The following is a 13,681-nucleotide window of genomic DNA, read 5'->3' as shown; positions in this document are numbered from 1 at the left end:
GGAGAGCAACATGTTGCTCATGAGCTACTGGTTGGGGATCACTGATGTAAAGTATGGCATTTCTATTCATTTTTAGGGTTTAGTTCTCCTTTAAACTAAGGCCATCGGAGCTGCAGATCTATCTGCACTTGACAAAGTCATTGTGAATATCTTGGCACCAGTAAGTGAGACACTAAGATGAGAGAGAAAGATAAGGTAAGTAAACCTTGATTAAGATCACCGTACACAGTGTATTCTTGCTATGTCAGGAACAGACTGGGGTACCACCAGAAAACCCGAAGCAAAAGGGTCGCCTGAACACCTACAAATATGTGGCAAAGCTTTCCACTGCTGTTTGTGTTCACACTTAACAGTTGTTTAAGGCACTTGTAGCCGCATTTATCCATCTTTTAAAGGAAGAGAAAGGAAAGGAAAGCAATTATCGTTGGGGAACACTTTACACATACATATAATACATACCCTCCACTCCATTACAAACCTTATGTTGGTTTACATGCCAATATACACTACTGTCCCACAGTTCAGCTGGTGCAGCCCTGTCTGCCCTGAATATTTTACATTCATTTAAAAGAAAACTAAGATTTACAAATTCAAATTAGACTACATATGGCAGTCCATTATAATTTATGTGATTGATTTCAAACAGCTTGTTGTTTAGCTTGATATTGTCTAGTTAAATGTATACATTTGGTAGCGATACTCCCCAATACTGGACACCAGTGCTGAGCGAAATTTTTTGCCACGAGAATGACGCCCATAGACCCCAAAGGGTGTCGTACATTTAGAAATTTTTGCCGTCCGTAGACTTCAATGCATTTTGCTGAATTTTCGACATTTGGCAAATTTTTGGCAAAAAAGGGTCAAATTCAACCCATCACTACTGCACACAGTTACCACATCAAGTGCTTATCTGTAAACACCCGATATATTGAGTATTTGGAATTCTATATTGATCTTCACATTGATGGAAGTTTTTCTTGTGTCCACTGTGGGGCAACTGGCCTATACTGGTGAGATTTGTCAAATGTTTTCAGGTTTACAACCCAGGGGAATGGCCTTCGCTTTGATAATAGGTAGAGTTGAAATTATAGAGCTTTATTGTCCAAGCCATTGAAAATGGCTACAAGAAAAAAAAGAAAACTGTAGGGCACACTTCCTCATAAAATAAAAACCACTATTTATTGTTACATTAAAAGAGCACACGTGGCTGCCGTGTAATGGACGCCTAACGCGTTTCGGGAACACCCCTTAATCATAGGCTTAACAAGATGACATCAAGATGTTCATTTATACACTTGATAACAGCTCCATCTACCGAACAAAAGGCTTAAAAACAATGTATATATTACAACTTTGTTTGAAATATAATGTGATAAAAGCATATACATAAATGAGGGAAAAAGGGAATATAAATGTACTTATATACAAAGAATTTCTCTTGAAAAATAAATATTATTGCAAATTATGCATAGGTCCATCAGTGGTAGCCGGAAGAGTTATATGGATGAAGGACACTGATTCCAAAAATAACCTGGTAGCCTCTTTGTTTGGTGTGGAACTGTATATCAGAAGACTAAAATCCCAGATCTTCCAATAGCTCATTTATATGCTCCTTTTGTTCCTCCATCTTTAGGCACTCTTTCCACAGAACAAAGGCTGCAGAGCTTCTGCTTTCTCTAGAGATATTTGCTCCATCTGAATCCCTCTTGAAATGAGCAGAAATGCTCCTGTGTGGGCCTGTTGTTAAGCATTTCAGAATGGATCCAGTCACTGTTGGCAGATTCCTCCCTATACCATGATGTTGCATTGCTAGCACACCATTACCGAATTTCTGCTTCTTCGGCTGGTTAAAGGGAAAGGGGTGAACTCCTTGCAATTCTGGCTATTTAGCAAGTAGGTTGAAAATAACCCCAAGTATGCCCCCTCTCTCTTTGCCTTTGCTCTGTCTGTTTAGGCTATTGTCACATAGCTGTTTCTCAGCCTGCATATAGATGCAAACCAACAAATAATCAAACTGCTTGTTCCTGTGCCTGCACTACGGTGGCCTGTGTTCAGGGTGTATTTCAGCGTGGATTCTCTAGAATGCATTTCCACATGGAAATCCTGTTAGTGCAAACACAAGAGCAAGCTGTTTGGCTTGTTTTCTGTCTGCTCTACTTACAATACGCAGGTCAAGAGGCAACTCTGTGACCATAGACTCAATCTTCAGCAACAGCATATCATTTCTCCTTTCAAATTGTTCTTTTTTTTATTTCTTGCTCTCCTTTTACAGTGCAAATGTAAGTCCACAATGCGCGGGGTTTTCTCATCATTGAACTTCCAAAACTTTTTGTGGGAATATAAATCAAAGATATATCACTTTGCTGCTGTGAGCAGTTACTTAGCAACAATATTGCTCTGCCATTTTAGCCATGAGGCAAGGCGAGAACCTAACCTCAGACAGCACTTGAAATGGGAAAAATTACATCTTTGGTAAATTTAAGAGAAGAATTTGTTTGTTTCTTATATTTGTGCCATTTTTTTTAATTATTCACAGCTGTTACATCAATTTTTAGCTGGAAAATGAGCATTAAGCCTGCTTTTCCAGTGCACTGAGCCATGTGGCCACAAGAGGGCAATGCCTAAGTGGCGGATTAAAGACAGCTTGGAGCTGCTGTCAGCTTGTGAAACAAATTAGATTGGCACACAGTTCTGATCCCCCTTGACTGTACACTGGGCTATATTTGAGAAGGATCTGGGTGTGCAGTTGTGCTTGTGTACATGTTTTCATGAAATAATCAGTGCCAGGCCAAATACAATGTGTGCCCAAAATAGAGCAGCCAATCACACTCCACCCCCATATGTGTATGTATATTATATGTATATCTTAACTGCGGCCTTCTTAATATAGACCGTAAATGTAAGCAAAGTTCAGGACTTACCTGGTGTACATATTACAGGAACTGTAATTCACTTATAAAGAGCGAGTTAATTGTAGACTCTGCAGTCCAGCACTAGGCATCAAGCCAATACAATCACATTATGCCAAGCTTGTCAGTTTTGAAACAAAAACATGGCATTTTTTGTTTGATATTGCATTTTGCGTGTTGCACTTGGGTTCATATATTACCCTACAACCTTTGTATTTGCTCTAACGCTGTTTTTCATTTCTATGCGGTTCTAAGATAAAGTAATTGCTATTCATAATGATGTGGTGCAATATTTACTATTGGGTTTCCTTTGTAATTTGTGCGTTATTAACATGATTCTCATTTATGTCAGTGCATAGTTTAACCAGCACCTCACAGCATTCCACAGTGTTGGAGACAACAATTTAGGGCATGCTTATTTAAATTTAAGTTTCATTTTTTTGCCAGGATTTGCAAAAACCGGTTGCGATAGCAAAGAAGTCAATTATAAGTGTATTTTCAATAATTAAGCAAGTTTTTATTAATTGTGCTTGAAGCCACCTGTGGTCACTCCTCTCATCACATACTGGGGTAACTGAAGCTGGCCATATTTGATCGTATGAATCTCCGTTTAGTACGATTTTCAGACTGTGTGTGGAGTGTCCCGACATTTTTAGTGAGATGGTGATCGGTCGTTCAGTTTATCAGACAGGTTAGAAAATTATAGTCGGCTACCGATATCTTTGCATGTATTTGCGAACTGATGATATCAGTGGGAGACTGTCACCCGCTTTTGTCGGACATAACTTTCGTACGATTGCTGTCAGGGGTAGAACATAGTTTTTTTTACTATTTTATTTAATCTGAATGGTTAGTGGCAGGTCGGGAGATGGCACCGAACGATCGTTCGTCCGATATGAAGGTAAATCTGCACGTCTATGGCCAGCTTTAAGCTAAAGGCTCCGTTTATTATATGAATTTTTGCTGGTTGCAATTACTTCAGTTTCCATCAGCTTCATAACCAATAGAAAGTAGTGCACCCCAACAATTGCTTGCCTGCACCTGGCTCATTGGGAGGACACAGCCTTCTCTAAGTGGCATTGTAGATGTCTCCACTCTTTTGTTAATTATGGACACTGAGGCTGAGATCTGCTTAGTCTGGGACTAGCCTTAGCAACTGTTGTATCAATTATCACAGCTGCCTTTAAAGGAGAAGGAAAGGCTTGGTGTACTTGGGGAAGCAAAATGTTAGGAACCCCAAGTGATAGTATTGACTTACTTGAAACCCTGGGCCGGTGCAGCTATTAGCAGAAAACTGCACCCGCCCGGGGTATACCAGTGAGCACCATGCTCACTGGAGTGTTGCCACGAAACGCGTCAAGCGTTGGGGGTAATGCTATACCCATACTACATGTTTTGATTTTAATGGATTTGCAATAAACCTTTCAAGTTTTAATTAGTCCGGCTACCGTGTGCTCCGTACCAATGTTGTACAATTCCGGGAATTTGAAGAAAGAAGACAGAAGTGGATCGCTCCGCGGTGCTCACTGGTATAATCCTGGGCCGGTGCAGTTTTCTGCTGATAGGAGCACTGTCCTGGGGTTTCAGGTAAGTCAATACAATCACTTAGGGGTGCCTAATATTTGGCACCCCAAGTGCACCAAGCCTTTCCTTCTCCTTTAATGAAACTCATAGATTCTGCTCAGCAGTGCCAAACATAAGAAATGTATCAACTAAATGTATCAAATTATAGCAGAGTCGGTGCCCCCCCCCCCTGCCCGCGAGCTGCTTTAGAAAGACATAAGAAGATGAGAAATTAAGCTTTAAACTTCAGCAAAAAATAGTCACACATTAAAGTCTTTATTTTGGTGAACTGTCTGAAACAACTACTCTAAAGAAAAGTGTTGGTGGGTGAAAAACCCTTTTAAATGAGAATTTACTGGCTGACATCCTTGGAAAGGATCAGTGTGTTTCTGTTTCATGGCTTCTGTTGAGTAATGACAGTTGTTTGTTAAGAAACCACACCTAAAGTACCAAGAAATGATCAGAAGTCTGGAAGTGAATAATATGGTGAGCTCACCTTTTTATGACATGCTGCTGGCAACTCAAAATAGTTTTTCCATTACAATTATACAGATTCAAAATATCACTGAATTCTTTATATCATTCTTACAGCTATTTACACTTTATGTTGCCAATAGAATAATGAGTGGATTATAGCTATTTATCCATTGCTGCATTATAAAATAAAAAAGATTTTACTAACTTTATGCTCTGCTCTTTCCAACTTGAGAAGACTATGATTCACAGCTTATAATACATACAAGTTGGGTGGAGTAATTAAACTGATGATGGGTAGTCAGCCTTTCCAAAACAAAACTCAAAACCAGTTTTTAGGAAACACTTAGAATGTGGTTCCTTAAAGGAATTCTGCCATGATTTTTATGATGTAGTTATTTCTAAATTACACAGTTTACACTGCAAATAATTCACTCTACCATATAAAGTTTCATTCCTGATCCAGCAAGTGTATTTCTTTTTAGTTGTACTATTGGTGTGTAGGCAGCCAACTCAGGTCATTGTGCCTGGCCATGTGCTTTCAGAAAGAGCCAGCACTTCATGATGGAACTGCTTTCTGGCAGGCTGTTGTTTCTCCTACTCAATGTAACTGAATGTGTTGCAGTGGAACCTGTTCTTAGATCTACCAGGGAGCTGTTATTTCGTATTAGGGAGATGCTATCTGGTTCCTTCCCATTGTTCTGTTATTAGGCTGCTGGGGGGGGGGGGGGTAGTAAAGGGAGGGGTGATATCACTCCAACTTGCAGTACAGCAGTAAAGAGAGACTGAAGTTCATCAGAGCACAAGTCACATGACTGAGGCAGGTGGGAAACTGACAATATGTCTAGCCCCATGTCAGATTTCAAAATTAAATATAAAAAAAATCTGTTTGCTCTTTTGAAAAACGGATTTCAGTGCAGAATTCTGCTGAAGCAGGCTAAACAGAGTATGATGTTTCAATTGGGGGATTTGGTCACCATCCCACTCAAACAGCAGATCCAGGAATTCACTGGCTGTGATGGTAACCTCCTCTCACTTCACACAAGGGGTGGATTTTGCTCCACAATGACTCAGGGACACTCTTTCCAGGCCTGAACCCACCCTGTTTGCACAATGTCAGGCTGTTGCAATTAAATGGGATGTTCATCTTTTCCACAGTACTACCAAAGTGGTAGGCAAAAGAAAACCTTTTCATAGTTTCAGTTTTATTAATAAACAAAGTAGCTGCACTCTTGACATTCCCCCTCCAACCTCACCATCTAAATGTTTAGCCAGTACATGGGCATCACATGACCCATCTGGTGAATAAACAAGATTTTGGCATGATGCAAAGCTTTCCTTAATAACAACGTTAACAAAATGGCGCCTGCCTGCCTGCTTGCTGTGTTTGTGAATCTAAAGATTTAAAGAAGTTTTACAGTGTAAGTGATGCTTATTTTGCTTGACTAACATCATAAAATAGGATTTGGAATTATTTATTAAGTTAACAGGTCTTAAAACAGCACTGACATATACCACAGTGCTTTAAAAAGATTAAAACTACTATCAGTTTTCTATGTCTTTTTTATTCTCATCAGGAGCCAGTTAACCTGCCTGTTTGTTTTTGGAGTGTGGGATGAAAACTGGGGTACTTGGAGGAACCCCCCCCCCCCAAGAACTTCTCAGCTTCATTAACTTTGATGCAGCAGCTGTAAGGAGGGGTAAATAGTATTTATAGAGGTGAGTAAATAAAAATACATTTATAAATATCACCACTTTTAACTTTGTAATGGATTCTGAAGGCTAATTTCAGAAGGGGTGATAGACGGTGTTAAAACATAACCAAGGAGAATAACATATGTTGACAAGTAGCATTTTAATTTGACACTATTTAGTGGGCAAGTGGAGGCTTTTTAGACCCTCTGTCGGGCAGACCAGTCCCCAAACCATTGAACCACAAGCCGACCTGCTCCCCAACCCACTATGCTCAACTACCCAGACCCTACCCAACCCACAAATAGCTTACTTACCCCTCACCCAGCACCCTCGAAACCGGAAGCGACATCACTATGTAGTATATTTCGCTAGGCTGGACAAGAATGTTTACCACAAACACATGGGTGGGAGGGTCCAGTCCTGTGACGTAGTCAGTTACCCAGAAGGGTTACCAACTACCCGCACAATTGGGCAATTAAAAATGTATGCCCACCTTGCGGGTATTCCCCGGGTGCCAGACCCAATGCAGGACTCTACCCTCCATGGTCTAATAAAATGCCAGGGCCTCTTTAGAGTCACAGTCCAGACCTGCTAACCTAGATACTGCTTTGCAAGTGACATGGGTGGCACTAGAAATATATAATTGCATAAACTGGCCAAATTTGAGTCCATTTCTTTTTTAAAAATGTTGCATAAAACACCACATGACATAACCTTTACGGCAGGTCGGTCTCCTATGCTTTCCAACCGATTGGGCCAAATAGACAACGAGAGTAGAAGGGGCCACACACTATTTTGATCATTCATGAAAAGCACACAAATGATGGAAACATCAGAAAGTAAAAAGTAGCCATGACTTCTCTTTACTTTCTCATCTGCTGATGCAGCAAGCACTGGCTGACATGTTGTCTCAACTACAAGAGGTCCTCTGCACTCAACCCATTATCAATATTAAGACAGAGACATTTTGTGCATACTGCTACTAAAAAATGCCTTACTTTAGTAGCAGTATGCACAAAATGATTCTGTCTTAAATATATTGATAATGGGTTGAGTGCAGAGGACTCTTGTAGTTGACTATATGTATTTTGTGGTCACAGCCTCATTGCACCCCCGCCGAATGGTTTTAAAAAATAGTGGTGAGCACAACTTTCCCTTGTTTGACATGATGTCTCACCAGATTACATTTTGTAACTTGTCCTATCTCCAGACTAGTTACCAGGAGTGGCTCAATGCGGACCCTGGTAACTTGCAAGCTGCTGCTGCCTGAGAATAGTTTCTCAACTCGTCTCATTGGTGCAGCAACCCTGGGCAGGTGCCTCTTCTGTCTACACCTAGTTCTTTCCCTTCTCCCAGGGCTGCCATCAGGGGGGGCAATGGGGAGACAATTGTTCCGGACCCGCCGCCCCACGAATTGTGATGGTGGCCCTGCCTGCTCCAGGCTGATACAAGTATAGGATCTCTTATCTGGAAACCCTATATCCAGAAAGCTTTACGGAATGTCTCCCATAGACTCCATTTTATCCAAATTTTTAAAATCGGTTTCCTTTTTCTCTGTAATAATAAAACCATAGCTTGTACTTGATCCAAAATAGGATATAATTAATCCTTATTTGAAGCAAAACCAACCTATTGGGTTTATTTAATGTTTACATAAGGCACGAAGACCCAAGTTACGGAAAGATTGGTCATCCGTAAAACCCCAGGTCCCGAGCATTCTGGATAACAGGTCCCATACCTGTACTACTCATTGTAAGTGGAAATGAGTCAGCGATGGTCGGCCAGAAGACACATACATTTTCATTATCCAGTAACTAAAAACACACCCCCTCCTGAGAATTATTTGGAAGGTCCAGTTTGTAGCTCCACCCCCTGGCTTGGCCTGCTAGTGTTGTAGGGCGTGTTGTGCCGAACTCCCGCCTCTGCTTGGGTCCAGTCTGAACACGTGTTTGGTGTTACAGTCACAACCCGGATAGAGACTCATTCACTGGGGGAAGGACTAGGAACACCCGGGCGAGGGAGAGGCCTGCTAGGAGGCACTCAGTATTATCTACACTTACACACCATACTTCATACCTCCCAACTGTCCCTTTTTCCGAGGGACAGTCCCTCTTTTGACAGCTCAACCCGCAGTCCCTCATTTGTACTGGAAAGTCCCTATTTTCTCTGCACTGAACAGCCAGAAAAAGAAACAAAGTTTCTCACTTAAAGGGGACCCGTCACCCAAGCAAAATTATTCCAAATCCTATTTTATCATGTTAGTCAAGCAAAATGAACTTTAATTACACTGTATAAATTATCTGAATATTGTTTCCATCAGTCTGGGAACTCATAATTATAGCAACCAGGAAGGAGCCATTTTGTGGCATTGTTATTAAGACAAGTCTTGTATCATCTCAGAATCTTGTTTGTGCACCAGGGGACAGGGACCCAATGTCCATCCCCATACACTGGTTACACAATTAAATCGTTAAGATAGCTGGGGGAATGCAGGGACAGCAGTGACATGTAGGAAGTGCTGAATGGAAAGTGAAAGTAATTGTCTGCCCCGCCTCTATGCCACTGGCATAGAGGAGAGGCAGACAATATTTGATTGACAGCTGAGATTTTTAAATGCGTTTACAACAGCTATGAATGCTTTAATAAAAAAAAGAAATTGGATTTCATATTTAATTTAAAAAGGACTTTTATTATACAGATTTTTGTGTCTGGGTGACGGGTCCACTTTAATTAGCTTTTAGCAGAGAGCCCAGAACACCTAACTGGTGCAAATAAGATACTTTGTAACAATTTTGAGACACAAAAACACAGTTTAGATAAGGAGAAATATTTTCAAATTGTCATAACCTGCCAAATTTTGTAAAACAAACATGGTAAATAGGGGGTGTGGCCACAGAAATGGGTGTGGTCAAAAAATTGCTGCGCTACTTGCGGAAAAAAAGTTTTTTGTCCCTCTTTTTACTTCCAAAATGTTGGGAGGTATGCATACGTACATACATTGTATTACAGCCAGGATACGGCTAAGTTCAAATGTATTTGAAACAGAGAAGAATTACATTTAGCTGAAATATAAGTGCAGCTGCAAAGCGTACGGTAAATGCGTAAAGTTGATATTGTATAATGTAGTGTGACTGAGGGTACCGACACGTGATACAGTAGAGCGCGAATGTGTATGAAAAGTGAAGTAGGCGGGCCTCGTGCTTGATGTCGTAAGGGGGAGGTCTATGATGCGAGAGCGGGCGGATAGAGGAGCAATAATTGTGCAGCCCGTAAGAATGATGGTAGAAGGCAGAAGCATGACATCGCTGCAAGGAGGGGCCAGACATGAGGTTGCATTGAGCAGGGTGACGTCACAGGGAGGAGGATGAGACCTGTCAGGAACAAATAAGCGGAGATCGCATAACAGACACCGCATGGAGGAGGCTGAATGGGCAGGCTGGACCTGTCAGCACAAAGTAAGAGGAGATCGCATAGCTGTTGCCAGCGGTGGGGGAGGTTGATGAGGATAACTTAGCAACATGGGGATTGTTGAGCGGGGAGAGGGCAGGATACACTTGACTACGGTGCATAGATGTACTAAAATGGACACCGTAACGGAGAACTGGGCAGTAGCCGATGCCTCGATATTTTCTAAATGATGTGTAACCATGGAGTCCCCTTGCCAAACAGTCTCAGGTTTGTTTACATAGAACTCTTTCTGATTTTGATCTACGTTTTCCTGTGATGTCAAGCCGGTCCAGCAGAACTCTGACAGGTCACAGGCCTTCGCTTGTAGGTCAGCAATCTCTGCTTGAGCCGCAGCTGCATTCCTTTACTTTGCACTGTTAGCCTTGTGTATGCAGCCTTCACTCAATGCCCATGCGTTACTAGCCTACCATTATTACTGGTACTGCAGGGAAAACACATCAGTCAGTGCCTAGAGCTGTTTGATCCCCATGTTTGGTACATATCATGCGCTTTCTTTGAACTTTGTTTAACTTGGAGTTAACTTTTAGTAGGATGTACAGAGAGATATTATTCTGAGACAATTTGCAATTTGTTTTTATTTCTGTTTTTCTAAGTTAATTCGTTTTTTATTCAGCAGCTTTCCGGTTTGCAATTTCAGCAGTCTGGTTGCTAGTGTGCAAAAATACCCTAGCAACCATGCACTGATTTGACTAAGAGGCTGGAATATGAATAGGAGAGGGCCTGAATAGAAAGGTAAGCCATAAAAAATGTAGCTATAACAATACATTTGTAGCCTTACAGAGCTAAGATTGGGTCAGTGAACATCATTCGAAAGTTGGAGAGATTCAGAAGAAAAAGGCAAATAATTCAAAAACTTTAAAAAAAAAAAAAATAATAATGAAGATCAACTGAAAAAATGCCAATGGGCCATTCTATAACATACCAAAAGTTAACTTAAAGAGGAACCACCTCAAAATGAATATTTTTTATTGGTACTCTGGGTTTACAAAAGAACAATAGTTTTGAGAGGCTTCATTTTTATTGCTATTGTTACTTTTTATGCCTTATCTATATATTCTTCTATTCATCAAACACTCTTTCACTCCACTGCTTGGTTGCTAGAGTAAATTGGACCCTAGCAACCACCTAGCTGCTGACATTCTCAACTGCAATAAATGCTGCAGAAAACGTTACATATGGCAAAACCCACATAACATCAAGACCAATTGCAAATTGTCTTACCCTATCACTGTCTACATCATACGTAAGCTCATTTAAAGGCAAACCACACCTTTGAAGTGGTAGAGTGGGATGTGTGACTATGACTGTGCTAAGTGATGCCTGAGTCAAAACGGAGACCAAGCTGAGTAACTTGGGCTGCATGTATCAAGTTGTTATTGTTTAGAGTTTATAGTTAATCAGTAGTAAATTGTTTATACCCCAAAGTGCCCAAGTACTTATTAGGTGTAAAGGTTAGTTAAAATATTATAATTATCCTTTGTGTATATATAGTTTAATTTTTTTTATTTTCTATAATTTTTAATTGTCTACCTTAATTTTTTGTTAATTTACATCTGTTAAGTGGACCTGTCACCCAGACATAAAAATCTGTATAATAAAAGTCCTTTTCAAATTAAACGTGAAATCCAAATTCTTTTTTTTATTAAAGCATTCATAGCCTATGTAAACTCGTTTAAAAATCTCAGCTGTCAATCAAATATTTCCTGCCCCTCCTCTATGCCTAGGCATAGAGGCGGGGCAGACAATTACTTTCACTTTCCATTCAGCACTTCCTACATGTCACTGCTCTCCCCACATTCCCCCGTTCTCTTTACCATTTAATTGTGTAACCAGGACATGGGGATGGACATCAGGTCCCCCATTCTGGTGCACAAACAAGATTCTGAGATGATACAAGACTTGTCTTAATAACAGTGTCCACAAAATGGCTCCTGCCTGCTTGTTATAATTATGAGTTCCCACACTGATGGAAACAAGTTTTAATTAATATATACAGTGTAATTAAAGTTCATTTTGCTTGACTGACATGATAAAATAGGATTTGGAATACTTTTTTTGGGTGACGGGTCCACTTTAGATGGGAGGACTGCTCACTGATCCCAGCAGCCAAAAATGATTGCCCTACAAGGCTTTAATTTTGTTTTTATTCTTAGTTTCTATTCTCTTTTATTCAGACCCTCTCTTATTCATCTTTCAGATTCATCCTATACCATTGCCTGGTTGCCAGGGTAAACTGGACCCTAGCAATCAGATAGCTGCAGAAATTCCACACTGGAGAGCTGCTGAACAAAAAGCTAAATCAATGAAAAAACACACAAAATAAAGCATGAAAACCAATTGCAAATGTTCTTAGAATATGAACGTCTACATCATACTAGAAGTTAATGTAAAGGTGAACCACCTCTTTAACTACATTCCCATCTGTCTCTGCCCCAGTGGAGTTTACAATCTAAGTCTCCGTCACATTCACAGACACATGCACTACAATCAGTTTAATGATGATCCAGTTAATCTACCTGTATGTTTTCTTGTCTTGTCTTCCAGGCACCCCCTCCACTGCTGCTTTAGCATTAAGCTGGCCGTAGACGCACATACAGTTAGGTCCATAAATATTTTGACAGACTACTTTTTTTCTAATTTTGGTTCTGTACATTACCACAATGAATTTTCAATGAAACAACTAAGATGCAGTTGAACTGCAGCCTTTCAGCTTTAATTAAGTGGTTTTAACAAAAAGATTGCATAAAAATGTGAGGAACTAAAGCCTTCTTTTTAACACAATCACTTCATTTCAGGGGCTCAAAAGCAATTGGACAAATTAAAAAATTGAAAATAAAATGTTAATTTCTAATACTTGGCTGAAAACCCTTTGCTGGCAATGACAGCCTGAAGTCTTGAGCTCATGGACATCACCAGATTCTGGGTTTCCTCCTTTTAATGCTCTGCCAGGCTTTTACTGCAGTGGCTTTCAGTTGCTGTTTGTTTGTGGGCCTTTCTGTCCGAAGTTTAGTCTTCAACAAGTGAAATGCAGCTCAATTGGGTTCAGATCAGGTGACTGACTTGGCCATTCAAGAATATTCCACTTCTTTGCTTTAATAAACTCCTGGGTTGCTCTGGCTGTATGTTTTGGGTCATTGTCCATCTGTATTATGAAATGCCTTCCAATCAGTTTAGCTGGATTTGAGCAGACTGTCTCTGAACACCTCAGAATTCATTCGGCTGCTTCTGTCCTGTGTCACATCATGGATAAACACTAGTGTCCCAGTGCCACTGGCAGCCATGCATGCCCAAGCCATCACACTGCCTCCGCCATGTTTTATAGATGATGCGGTATGCTTTGGATCATGAGCTGTTCCACGTCTTCTCCATACTTTTTTCCTGCCATCATTCTGCTAGAGGTTGATTTTGGTTTCATCTGATCAAAGAATATTTTTCCAGAACTGTGCTGGCTTTTTTAGATGTTATTTTTAGCAACGTCCAATCTAGTCCTTCTATTCTTGATGCTTATGAGTACCTTGCAGTGCACCCTCTGTATTTACTTTCATGCAGTCTTCTCTTTATGGTAGACTTGG

General features: G+C 40.5%; 1 protein-coding gene across 2 annotated transcripts in view; it reads left to right on the top strand.

The window, feature by feature from the left end:
• Positions 1–9,874: 9,874 nt before the first annotated feature.
• tnk2.L (tyrosine kinase, non-receptor, 2 L homeolog) overlaps positions 9,875–13,681 on the top strand; it is a 92,505-nt gene continuing 88,698 nt past the window's right edge. Inside the window, exon 1 of one of the 2 annotated variants that reach the window (XM_018263575.2) lies at positions 9,875–10,096. The gene's annotated coding sequence lies outside the window, so the exon portion shown is untranslated. Of the gene's footprint in view, positions 10,097–10,125; positions 10,317–13,681 lie in introns of those variants that run through there. The other variant, XM_041563253.1, reaches the window with a different exon arrangement.

Source organism: Xenopus laevis, chromosome 5L (genome assembly GCF_017654675.1).
Source record: "Xenopus laevis strain J_2021 chromosome 5L, Xenopus_laevis_v10.1, whole genome shotgun sequence".
Lineage (NCBI taxonomy): Eukaryota > Metazoa > Chordata > Amphibia > Anura > Pipidae > Xenopus > Xenopus laevis.
The sequence above is the reverse complement of the archived record's forward strand: the minus strand, read 5'-3'. Positions and strand labels throughout refer to the sequence as shown.